Genomic DNA, 13,789 nt, shown 5'->3' on the forward strand with positions numbered 1-13,789 from the left:
ACACATTTGGAGGAGGATGTGCAGAGTCTCCCCAAGATTTCCCTCCTTCACAGTGCACATTTTCACTCCTCATTTGGGAATGATGGGCTCTACACAGCCCAATGGGCAGGTCACTCACTTCTCAAGACAATCTCTGAATGCTGTAGCCCCCAGTTAATACTATTTGCTTAGAAGTTAATGGTAACCAGCCAAGAAACCTACACATTCACCCAGAAAAAGTTTGCCAGAACCCTCATAAATTTGGGGCTTGGCTTGGGGGCCATTTTACATTAACATTCATTTCATCCCCTGCCAGAAACCCATGGACATGACAGAGATCCTTTGATGTCCAAACCCAATAAATTTGGGGTTGTTTAGAGTCAGACCACATTTCTAGAGTAGGGCCAATGGTCAGCCAATGAGTCACATCCTGTGGTAGTGAACAAAGCCTGAGTTAGGGCATATACTTTTCTTCAAAACGACTTGATAGCATCTACAGGAAGGATGGCATTCACCAACCAGCCCTATTCAAGTCCCCATGATGGACCTAGATGTGATGGACAATGCTGTGATGAACATAAGATAACATCACACATCATGTAGGAGGATGCCTTCTCCGAAGGAGGAACACTGACATGGAAGGCATCAATTGTGGGGTAAAATGGAAAGGTAAGCAAACTTTGATCACTATGCTAAAACAATTCCTTTAGGATCTTTTTTTTTTTTTTTTTTTTTTTTTTTTTTTTTTTTAAAGACCTGTCTGTGTTTGGATGCACTTATGGATTCTGGTTCTTATAAACCATCAAGCATACATCACAAACACTCCGCTGCCAGACAGGTCAGTGGATTCATGGAATTCCCAATTATTTCTATGACGTACTAACTGTCCAATGCAGATGAAACCTGAGCTGGATTTGGGAAATAAATCTGAGATGTTTCATATTCTTTCAGCAAACAAAGGTTAACTTCTTGGTAGTTTGTTCTTTCCAAGTTCATATCACTTTCATTCTTGGCTATGGTGCATTTGGCCAACTCCAGAACTTCAGAAGTGCTAAGTACTCATTTAGATATCTAAATGAAACAATCTGACCTTCGGATCTGTTGAGAAACTCCCACTGGGAATAAAGACTGGATCTGCAGATGTCTTCACGTAGCCACAGGCCATTTGTATCTTGGAAATAAATCTCCTGTTTTGGACACTTGAGTAAAATCAGATTTCACAGCCTACACGGAGTATCCTGGACTGTACCTACCTTTACAAACCTGTCTCTTTCTGGCGAACACATCACAGAAAACATTTGATACCTCCATGCAGCAGATTGAATTCCTGTTCTTCTGCAGTTTCTTTCAGAAGATAAAGTCACAAAAGATGAATTCGCTCCTGACAACAGAGAACATAGAATGATTAAGGCTGGAAAAAGTCACAAAGACCATCTAGTCCAACCATCAAACCATCGTCACCATGCTCACTAGCCGTGTCATTCTGTGCTACATCTATCTTTTCCTTAAAGACCTCCAAGACCCCACCACCTCCCTGAGCAGCCTGTTCCAGTACCTCACCACAGCCATACAGTGCACGCAGCCATCGTGAACTAGGCTGGATTCCTTGGTTGTGGGTGATGTTGGCCTCTGACTAAAGCAAATACACAAGCCTGAACCAGGGTTGACGGCAGGAGAGAGGAGCCAGGCATAGAGAGGCAACATTACCTAATCTGCTGCTGCTCAGAGTAGGCATGGGACTCATCTGGAGCGTGCTGCTGCCTGTGGACAAGGTTTTGGCTTTACTTGCTGAAAACGGCATGCCATTAGTCAGGAGTAACCAGCCCTGAAAAGTGTATTTGCTATGACTCCCATCTCCCCTGCGAACGACATTCCTGCTGCTTCGAGCTTTTTCAGTTGCAGTGTTGACACTTCTTCAGATCTGTCATTAGCTCAGCTGAAGGGAAAACAGAAACGCTATTCAGGCCCCAGACCCAAAGTGGGAGGTTAGGAGTGCAAATTCTCACTTCACACTGAAAGCACGATGAGTGTTTTATGTTACTGTTGCTCTTTCTATTTTAGGGGATGCCTTTATTATTCTATGAGACCTTTCCTGCCATGTAAAGCAATTTTCAATGTAATCCAACAAATTAATGTTATTAAAATTAAATTTTTCACATTTCCAAGAATTAGTCTTAAAGTTCTTAAAGTTTCCTGCACCTTATAGATATCTACCTCTGTTTTTGAAGGTGTATAGCTGTTTTGATGGTTTTCTTCTGTATCTTAAGACTTCTGTGATGAAATCTAGAGCCAGCTCTACCACCACGAGGATTCAAATCTCCCCCTAGATTCACTTTTCCTGGTTGTAAGTTGCTGACTCCATCTACATACTACGTTTTCGTTACATTGGACAACAATCAATAGAGTTTTGCTGAGTTCAAGAGAAGAGTCAAGAACATGAGCCAACCTGTGCTGTGTTCATGTGAATCATCGTCTGTGTTCCAGTAAATACAGGAGCTGAAAGCAAGTCACCTACCTGAGAAATCATGCAGCATTTCAGCGAAGTGGTTTTGGTTTCTGTTCATGGTCTCCAGATTTTCTAGCTTTGTCATTTTGCAGGCAAATTAATAGTTCAGAACAAACGTGGAATTCCTCCAAATTACTCCTTTCCATGCTCTTTCATAAGAAAACACTCAGCAACATCATTTTTCCTGTTTGTGATTCTTGTTTCCCCCTTCCCTTTACATTTTTTACTACCTCACCCATCTAAGAGCAACATTACGTTTTTGGGGGGGAGTAAGGGAAAATCCGGGAGTGCTAATGGATAATATCAAAGAGAAGGGAAAAAATAAAAATGAGACAAATCATTATAAAATATAGTTTAACCTAGAAAAGTGGACAACAGGAGCAGACCATATTTTTAAAACAAAATGAGGAAACCCAATGGTCCCTAGAAATCAATGTCTCTCTCCCCTCTATGGCCACGCATCCAGAAGTAGTCATTATAAACCATTCATCTCAGATGGACATTGAAATACAGGAGGCTGTAATTATCAACATACATTTAATTTAGCAGTGTCATTCAGAAGCGTATCCTTCACAAACCAAACCTCTGGGAAATACTGCTGGCAGTCCAGTTAATACTGGAAAGAAATGCTGGTGTCTACTGAGTGCATATTTGTAACTGTACAACCTCTGGACTACTCCAGTGTACCCACTCACTCTATTGAACCCACAACCCTACAACCCATGAGGGCTCTTTCTTATTTCATAGAATTATAGAATTATTTGAGTTGGAAGGGACATTTAAGGGTCATCTAGTCCAACTCATAGAATCTTTGGAGTAAATTTCTATTTGAGCAAATTTCTATTTAGAATCATCAAGGTTAGAAACGACCTCCAAGATCACCTAGTCCAACCATATACGCCTACACACCATATTTCCCATCCAAACCAAGTCTGTAAGTACTCCATCTGCAAGATTCTAAGAAAGATATTCTAGTAGGAATATCATTAAAAAAACACTGGAGCAACTGTGAAGAAATCTGATATAATGTATTGATCCAACAACAGACATTAATCAAGAAGCCGTAGTTCCTCAAAGGCAAGGAGTACTAAATGCATCTTGCTCAACTTTTGACATTTCAGGATTACAGCATTTCTCTATAGGTTCTTATGTTCTGCCTTCCTCAACCAAACTGAGAAGCTATTTTAAAAGTATTTGGGACAAATTCAGACAGATTTTCTTACTAAAAGATTCTTCCACAAGCAAAAAAAAAAAAGTGTTAAGTAAACATATTGACGTGTTGGAAAGACGCTTTTTATGACTTGAAGCTTGGGAAATTATTATAAACATTAAGCTATATTTTCCCCATAATATAATATTTTTGAATACTTCATTCTCTTCTGGACTGCCTTACTCATAATTGCTGCTCTCTTAGACTGGTGGGCATAGTAAAAGGAAGTGTTTACTGAGTGACAAATGCGTTCATATACAAGACTCCTGGTTTTGCAGATGTTTTCAGGAAGCTATAACCCCTGATAAATCTTTGCAGACCACTGAGATGAATAATATTTGTGGATGCATTTTTGAGGCTACCAAACTGGAGAGGTATTTGTGGCTGTGGGCTTTACCACTCACACAGAAAATTATGTTCTCCTTACATCCGTCATATAGGTTATATTTTGCCATGTGTCCTTAATTAGGCCAATTTCATGTTATGAAGTGTAGGCGAAATCAAATGAATTATTTAGAAAATGGAGTTAACCATTAAAATGCAGTGTCAAAATATACTCATAGCCATGTTTTTAACAAATACTCTGAATCCAAGAGCAAACAAAATGTTGCATGGATTCAGAAATTGTTGAATGTAGCCTAAATCAAATCTAAAAGAACATGCTTATCACAAGGAAAGTTGCACAGAAGCCTTCACTTCATCAAAATGACCTCATGAACCCAAAGTGAGTCTCTCCATCTTCTACCTCTAGCAAGCAAAATTCTTCCTAATTTGGAGAGATCTGAGCTCACACTCAACAAAGAGAATTTGTTTGTCATGATTTCACAGTGCAGTAAAAAGTGAGCTGAAGTGAGCATTCCTATCAATATAAATTGGATCTGGCGTGGCTATAGCCACAATCCAACTGGCTCTAGCCAGTTTTGGAAGACTGCAAAGGTGGAATCTCATCTCCATTCTTCATGGTTGTGCTGGGGAAGGGATTTCTTTTTGTTATGACGACTGTGACCGCAATGATTTAGGTCAAACCAAACACAGAACATCCCACAGCACCCTCCAGTCAGTTTGCTGACTCAAAAAGAGCCATCTGCAAGCTTCCAGATGCTGAAGTTATTCTCAGACTGAGTTATTTCATGACCATTTACCTCCTCATAAGAGCAAGACTGGAAGGAAAAATTATGATTATGTTTCACACCAAGTTTCAATTTCTGAACACCAGTAAGGATTCAGAAAACGATTCTGTCAATCCTGCAGTCTGTGCTGCTAATCTGTGAATAGCAGGACACACAAAAAGAAAGCCATTTGTCTGCTTTCTCCTTTCCCACTGCTAGATTTGCTCGTGCATTTGTTCACTCTAACAAACAGTTCCTAGAAAGTGCTTGCTTACCTTGACAGTCAGAGCAGTTATCCTTTAGCTGTTGGTGACTGTGTTTGTGCATCAGTAATCCCAGGGGGAAAACTTTCATCAGACTCCTGGATTTGGTGCCACTGGGCTCCCCACTGTCAAGCAGAAATGCATTCCAAATTAAAAACAAACAAACAACAATAAAACAGCAGTGGCATTTACAATATTTTTTGAAAGAGAAAAGAGAGCATATATATAATATTGCAGTATTGGGATATTGCAATACTAGTAGTAGGACACTACATTATATATAGGGACATATATTTTTGCACATTAAAAATATGTATGTATACATGCATACATACATCTACTTATAATATAGATGATTATGTGCTCAGCTTACTGTAGGAAACCTGCATTAAGTGGTGGGGTTGGACTCAATGATCTCTGGAGTGCTTGGCAGCCCAGCCCCACAACAGCAGCTGGAAAAAAATAATCTTTGAGGTCCCTTTCAAGCCAAGCCATTCTTTGATTCTACAATTCCAACTCCTACAAGTCTATGATTCTGTTATTCTATATGTGAGTGTATGCAAGTACACGTGTGGGATGCAAAGTCATCTCTTCCACCCCTGCTTTGCTTCCTAGCTTATGTCATGGCTCAGAGCAAGAGGTAAAAGGAAGCCCTCTGTCCTCCCTTGCCCTGCAATGAGTTAATCCTGTGGCTCCCCTGCAGGTGCTGGTGAGACAAACCCAGTAATGAGCTGGCCACATCTGTCCTTTTATTTATTGCCTAACACGCATTGATTCTGCCTCCTTACATTACTTTTTGAAAGAGAGAAGGAAAAAATAATGGAGGAAAAAGAAGTAATGGTAAATGGAAGCTTTTCACCAGCTCCAATAAGAATTCCTTTCAGGAGCCTATGTGTAAGGGGAAGAAGAGGCAGGATTTGTGTTAATGGGATGATCTACATGGACATAGCTGAAGTGCAATGCCAAATAATGCGCTCAGATTCCTGTTACTACAACTATTTTTCCTCTACTATGTGGAAGAAGCTGACCTGTCCTTTATTTTTGAGGTATCTGCAGTGCTGGTGGGGAACTATCTTAAATCCTGAAGGAGCCCTCAAACCCAAGTTTCATTCCTCATTTCAGTTATGTTTAGTGCACAATATGGGTTTGTTATTCTCTGTCCCTTGCTGAAATAGGTCAATGTGGCCTCCCTAGCTAAAAGCTACCTGGCAATTATGCTTTGCTCCAGGCCAAAATTCTGCATAAAAAAAACACAGATGGAATATTAGCACAGGGAAAAGGTTCTTATTGATATTCCAGCAGCACTTAGGGGCTAGATTCTTCTAGACCAGGTGCTGTTCAGAAACGTGGTAAGAAACAGTCCCTCCTTGTAGCGAATAAAGCAGAAAGAAAGTAGGAAGGAAAAGCGAAAGTGAAGCAAGTTGTCAAGGATGAAAGCAGAGGGCAGATCTACTCAGCTGCAGATAGTGTGTTTCCCACCGAATCATTATGACATACTCCTGAGTTCGTATCTCACAGTGTGGGAGAAAGTATTATCAGGCATGTAATCGTTTTAACTTAAACAGGCACCAGGGAGTTGATCGGCAGCACTGATTCGTTTATGCAAAAGCAGAAAGACCATGGCAAGTATGGAAAAAAATTTAGCACTGTGTCACCAGCCAAGAAGCTGTCCACAAGCTGAGACAGAGTGAAACAACATCATCATGGACCGAAATCCATCCAGTTTGGCCAAAAATTCATTGACGCACATAAAAGGTAAAGATAAAAGAATATATCACTACTGTTTTCATGGTTTTATAAAATATATCATCCTACCATCTCTTCTGTGTTCCATGTTGGGTATTAGGAAAAATTTCTTCTCAGAAGGGGTGGTCAGACATTGGCACAGGCTGCCCAAGGAGGTGGTGGGGTCACTGTCCCTGGAGGTGTTCAAGAAATGTGGAAATGTGGCAATGAGGGTTCATGGTCAATGGGCATGGTGGGGGTGAGTTGAGGTTGGGCTGGGTTGTACCTTTGAGATCTTTTCCAACCTTGGTGACTCTATGATTCTGTGATTCTATCTTTCTCCAGGACATCTCCAGCATCTCTGCTTGCTTCTGGTTAGGACTCTGTAACATAAGTTTGCTCCTTTGAAAAACCATTCCAACAGAAGAAGGCAATTTACACCACCTGGCTGCACTGCGTCCAAGTACTAGTGAGGTTGGCCAGATTTTCTTCTCAGGATAATAAGCAACACTAATTAGATTCTATTCTATTCTTTTCTAGGAGAGTTGACTGAATCACAGCCAAAAGGCATATTTCCCTAGGCGATAGTCCGTTTAAATGAACTCTTATTGCACTGGAAATATTTGCATTTTAATCTGTCTAAAAGAGAGACTGGGGAAACAGAGTTCTCACGTTGCTTGAACGCTTCATATCAGACAACAATTTCATTGTACTTCAAATGCTTATGTAAATATTCACCAGCACTACAGAATCAATCCATTTAAGCAGGGTTATTTGGAATGTATTATAATATTGAACAGAACTCAGTCCAGTTAAATGCATCAAGAGCATGAAGAAATCATGCTTGCAATGATATATGATGCAAAGTGCAGCATTTACGTTTCATTTGTTCTTAGCTTTTACTCATCATCAGCCACAGATACCCTGAAGCACTACAGAACATGGAAACCTCTCCTGGCTCAAACAGAGGCTTCACAATGCATTGCACATCAGATACCACTTTGCTCTGGCTAATTTAACAAATCCACTTTGAGCAGCTCTGACGGGAAAATGTTGACCCGATGCTCAGACTTTCCTCTTACTCAAGATGGCAGCAGAGATACTATGAGTCACTCAGCAGAGCTGGCTCCAGGATGTATTTTCTGCACTTCCACTCTCGAGTCACTGGAAACAGATCTATCTTGTGTTGGAACAAGGGAGAATCTAATAGAAAATAAAACGAGAGTCGGGAGATGTTTCCGGATGTTACTTACTGTGTACTGTTGCTCCTGGCCTTCTCCACTTCTTTCCACGGAGGAACACATGATGTTTGCATGGCCTCGTTAGAGAAATGACTTGTCTCCAGGTTGCGATGTCAGAGACAAACCAGAGGAGTGTCCTGGAAGAGAAGAAATAGATGATGTGAAACAGATGTTTTCCTTTAATTGCTTATTGCAGATGCAGCCCAGTAACTAATCCACCTGCTGTCCTCCCATAGGGATAATTCCCCCTCTCCATGATCCCGGCCAACTGAATTTATGTTTTCCATGCCACATTAAACCCATCTCTACTTTGCCCAATACTACGTGCCAAGACCTTTTTCAGTGCCCAATCATTAAATAAATACATAAAATAAAATCATAAATGAAATACCTATAAAATGCACGCATTTTTGATGTACTTATATGCATAGATTCATAGCGAAAGTAGGGCACTAAGGGCCATGGCTTAATGATAGGACTCATTAGGTCATGTTGATGGTTGAATCTGTTGATCTTATAGGTCTTTTCCAACCTAGATGATTCTATGATTCTAAGCACTTTGTAGCAACTTATGTTTGTGCTTAACTTGCAACTAAGAGTAAAAAACAGCTAATTTAATCAAGAACAACACAAAGCACAAGGAAACTCAGCATGTTGCCTACACCAGGCCACCCCCTTGAAACAAGGTCGCCTCACATCTCTGATGCTGCATGGTGGCATTGGCTCTTCTCATTGTCAAGGAAACTGGGTTTCAGTAGAGAAGCCAGCAGGTAAGCAACAGGATCTGAGAGATGATCACTGACTGAACTGGATAGGACTGGTAAAAGAATGTGACCTGAGCTGCAAGCCTTGTTATGGTCCTTGTTAATACAGCCTTCATCTTTTCTTCTTTTTAAGGGAGATACTTATTTCTCTGCCTCAGGCAAGAGCAAAAGCCAGATGGAGATGATTTAGTCCTACTTCACTAATGTTGACATCTCTGGATTTAATATTGGCTTTTTTGGAACCCTACTATGAATCTTTGGCTTGGCGAAGTGGCTCAGGTAGTTATCCTGAGCATAATATTTTGTTAACCAACCAGCTGCAGATCTATTTCAAATATGAAACAGGATTCTGGTCAGCCAGGACTAACAAAACCTCCTCAAGCTCTTTCTGCATGATGCTCAGCAGCCACCAACTCTGGGGAATGTCTTCAAAAGGCTTTCAGTGGGCAGCTTAACTAATGCCTGCTGTAGAAATACACAAAGCAAAACCAAATCTTCAGACAGAAAGGCCAGTGGCTGGAGATGTGGGTGGATGATGCTGGGTATAGCAGAGAGGGAGTTACAGGCATGTACACTGAGTCCCACCAAGGGAGTTCACCATGGACAAGGCTCAGCAGAAAGGGCAGCCAGACTCAGACAGCCCAAATCCCACTGCTGTCCATGTGCCTTGTGTTTTACAGTGTCTCTGGAGGCCCATGAATACCTGATTGAAAGGGACTAAGCAATGGCCAAAGGAGAAACTGGAAAAGAGCCCAGAAACAGTAAGTCTAAAGAACAGACAGTAAAAACCAAGGCGCGTCATGACAGTCTTCATTCACATTGCCATCCTTGGGGCAATGGCATGTGATAGACAAAAAACTAAGCATCAAAATCCCTGCCAAACCAGAAAGATGGAGATGAATTGAAAAAAATATCCTGTGCAAGACTGCTGGGGCAGTATTTTACTGAGGTATATTTTATTGAGATAAATTTCAGTGGTGAAACTCATAATCTCACCTGCAATATCAGTGTCTGTTATTATGCCCAGTTACAGACACAAATGGTTCCCATCACTCACCAGTGGTGTGCAAAAGCCCAGGATATAACCAACAGTTTCAATGTCTGCTTTCACAAAGCAATATTAGCCACAATATCTGAGGTGAAAGAAGTAAAACCAACACGAAAGCATATCTAAACAAATTAAATTAAAGTAACCTTTCAGAATAAACTTATCCTGTACTCTGCAAATAACCTTATCTCCATGTTTAATGACAATTTGATGGAAATCTAAATTATCCCAAATTTTATCAGAATAAATCATCTAAACAAAAATCACTTCTGAAAAGGACAGATATTATTACTTGCCATCTGGAACGCATTACTCCTTTCCAAGCAGCATTGTTGATATTGAAAGTGTTGTAACAATATCCTTTTCTAATGTGGTTCCACAGTGGCTCCATCCATAATAAAAGTAGTCAGGGCCAGAGAACCCACTTAGCATGACAAGATCCCCCAAACCTGGGTTATTTGGATAAAACTCTAATTGGACATTCTGTGTTTCATGGTCTTTATGTATTACATTTCATATAGTAATTTTAAAGGAGACCAAGGAATGAACATCGTCTAATCTGGGGAAATGATTTTTGCTGAGCCATACATCCTCTAAATTCTTGTAAATCCTAACCCCACACTAAGCAGAGATGGAAACTGAAAGGGAGGAAAATGTCCCATTTCCTGCCTTGCAAAGTCTAAAATAACTATACTTTCAGACTTTCTAGACTATTCAGTCAGATCTGCAGTATGGCTACATTCCAGATTCAGGTATATACTACAGAGAAGGGGGAATACACAACATTCTCATGCATGAATACCACTCAAGGTACAATGTCTTTATAATGTCAAAATACTCAGAAAGGTTTAGTAATCTTGAAACAGAACTATCAGCAGTAAAAAACTGGATACTCACGATTTTTTAGATGAAGTCCATCAAAGAGTGGCAGCCCAGTCTGGTATTTCTACACTAATGTAGTTGAATGCTGGGGTTTCATTTTTCCTAAAATAACATTTCAACTTCTGCCACCGTGCAGGTTTTTATTTGTTGCTGTATTGTGTATCCCAGAACTATTCCCTCTTTAAACTTAAGGAAATGATCAGATACAGACAAGATGGATATCATACGATTAATTTCCCTATGAAATTAGACCAAAAAGGATAGAAGTTCCCTGGACTTTGCTGCCAAGTATCTACCCCATTATTTTACACTCCTTTGTCCACTTGCTGGTGCACTACGTGATCCTGAATTACTTATAAGCACTCAGTTTTTCTACCTGCATACATCTGTGGTGATGCAAAAAAATAGTTCTCCATTGTAAAAACTTTTCAGAGCTTCATTTGCAAAAACAAGAAGTGACTGCAAAATAAATAAATAAATAAGCAAACAAATTCATCATAACAGAGATGCTGGAGATTACCAGTTCCAGCTGTCCTATCAGCCAAACACTTTCAAGCAATTCAGCCCACAGCAGCAAATCTCAATGAAAAACTGCTCAGAACCAGTAGAGCCAGAGCCACTTGAGAACATCTTTGAAGTCTTGGTGTTCACCATCAGTCTGCTCTTCCCTGAGATCCCTTTACTGTGCTTTAGCCTAAATACCATCCCTTCTCAGAGAACTAAAGAGCCTTGGGTGCAACTTCACATTGTTCTTTGCCCACACTGAGAAATGAAGCCTGTGATTTGCAAGAAGCCACAATACCAGCAACAAAACATTGTCCATGTGGTTGTTGGCAATTGCGGGGACAAAACATGGCTTGAAGTCATGACAGGACCTCGGGTCCCTCCCTCCATCCCCACTACCCTCTCTGAGATCCAGCTGTGAATCTTTCTTCATGCTTTCTTTATTCTCTGTGCTGCCTGATAGTAGAGGTTCTGCCAGTCTACAAGTAGAAACAAGAGAGCCATGTCTTTGTCCTCTGGCTGCCCAGGGATAGGGCAGTAATTCATTTTGCCGACATGCCAAGGACTTGCCAATGATTTCAAAAGCAATTTTGTTATAAATGATTCTTCATGGTGAATTTCCTTCACTCACCAAAGGAAGAAAGCAAAGAAAAATGACAAAGAGCCTCATTCCTTTTCTTTGGAAACTGAGATTTACTGTAGGCGAACTGAGGATTCCAAAACACTACTCCTATAAGGGAAGGTAACTCATTCTCCAATAAAAATAAACAGCCATGTTTAAATAAACCTTCTGCAATTTGTTACTGCTTTTTTTTTTCCCCCCAGAGGCTGGGGGAGCATTTCTTTCGTCTAAGATTGAGCTACTGCACAAGATGCTGCTAAGTGCCTGCTCTGAAGAGCCAGGAATCTCCTCTGTTTAGTGTGGCCTGTTAAGCCATAAGAAGGATAAAAGGCAGAGAACAAAGGGAAAAGTTAAAGTATGATGAGCTGCATTTGAAGTGACTGACAGATGCTGGTTTGCTGCTCATGGGACTGCCTTCTAAGAGTAGAGGTTTGCCCATCCTTCTGCCCTGATTAATGTGTATATGTAGAGAAGGATATATATGCAAAGTCTTCCCCTGATACAGCCTCCTACAAGCCAGTGGTCAGTGGTTTAGGGACTTCCCACAACTTATCCATGAGTAGTGAAGTCAGTAAATCACAAGTCAGTGAAACAAAAATGGCAATACAGGTGTCTCACCAATACAGATCGTTTGAACCCACTTTCAAAGCACATGTTGTAGAGTTAACAGCAAGGCACTGACATCAAGGGGACAAAGTGCTCAACACAACGAGCAGCAAATTGATTGAATAGAGTTTGGAAATAAATGTGGACGCTCAAGAAAAAAGAGGTCACTGGCATCCAGCCCAGAGAAGTTAACAAAGAAATGACACCTACCTATGTGACCCTTCTGTTCCCACCCTGCTCTTTGCATACTTCTGTTCTGAACCTTTTCTTCCTTAGCACGAGCTGTTAGGAAAACACATGGGAGAACTGTGAATCCCAATTGCCCTGTTGAGATAAGAGATAATTAACGGCACGGGGCAAATACGTCATGGAGTCACTGGGGATTGCTGTTCTCAGATGATGCAAATGTTGCCTTGTTAAGCCTGCCGTGCTATAGGAAGGTTGTTCCTTCTCAGTTCATCAGCAAGAGAAAGGTAATTACAGCACTTAAAAGCCATTAGGATAAAGGAGGGCAGAGAAGAAAAGCGATTTACCTATTTGGGGATTTCTGAGATGGCTAGAAGACTCACTGATAGTTAATGGTGAGCTGAGCTTCTCTGCTCAGCTGAGAAGCAGGCTAAGGGCCAGAGATGCCCAGCTGGGGGGATGCAATGGCTCTGGCAGAACAGGGAGATGAGTCTAATTCAATCCCTGTGAGTGAATTCACTCCTTTCATACATAACTTCAGGCAAATCAAACAGCATTAAATCCCCTGATGAGCCAAGTAGCCAGAACATCCTACGGTGTGAAGCAGATTGCTGTTGCCAAGGCTCATTTTCCAGTCTGTGGAGACAGCAAGACACCTGTGGACTGGGATCCTGAACAGCTGGCTCGGGAGGCAGAGGGATGCTGGCCAAGGGAAAATGCCTACAGAAGTATGCCGACAGAAGAAGTATGCCTTCAAGCCACTGCCCTCAGGGGGAATTAGGTGCTCCAGCTGCTGCCTCCCATTCTTCCCATGGCAATCTCCATCTCTGGATAAAAGATCTAATGGAGACTCCTCACCTGAATCGCAAGAGCCAGCCCTCACTGTGCATTCACAGTCTCATGCCTCTCATCCCTGTGCCAATGATTATGTCAATATCTTATGCTGTGGGCCGGATCCTGAGTGACAGCCCTTTTCTCCACTTGTGCTGGGCAGTGCAGTCATGACAAACTCTTTCCAAGACTGCATGCAATCTCTACAGATCCCTTGGGACCACCTCCTCTTGTAACCAGATTCCTCCAGAGAAGGGAGACCAAACAGAGGAGAACCCAAATGCTTTAGGGAAGTGCGCCCATAGCCCTAGGT

At 41.3% G+C, this 13,789-nt stretch overlaps 1 long non-coding RNA gene across 1 annotated transcript; it reads right to left on the minus strand.

The window, feature by feature from the left end:
* Positions 1-5,098: 5,098 nt before the first annotated feature.
* On the minus strand, positions 5,099-12,745 carry LOC140257534 (uncharacterized). The gene is made up of 5 exons (XR_011905048.1): positions 12,670-12,745; positions 8,046-8,170; positions 7,079-7,175; positions 6,883-6,986; positions 5,099-5,192 (listed from the first exon to the last, which is right to left on the minus strand). It is a non-coding gene; the product is annotated as an uncharacterized lncRNA (long non-coding RNA).
* Between the last annotated feature and the right edge of the window lie 1,044 nt (positions 12,746-13,789).

The sequence above is a fragment of the Excalfactoria chinensis genome, chromosome 11, assembly GCF_039878825.1.
Source record: "Excalfactoria chinensis isolate bCotChi1 chromosome 11, bCotChi1.hap2, whole genome shotgun sequence".
NCBI lineage: Eukaryota > Metazoa > Chordata > Aves > Galliformes > Phasianidae > Excalfactoria > Excalfactoria chinensis.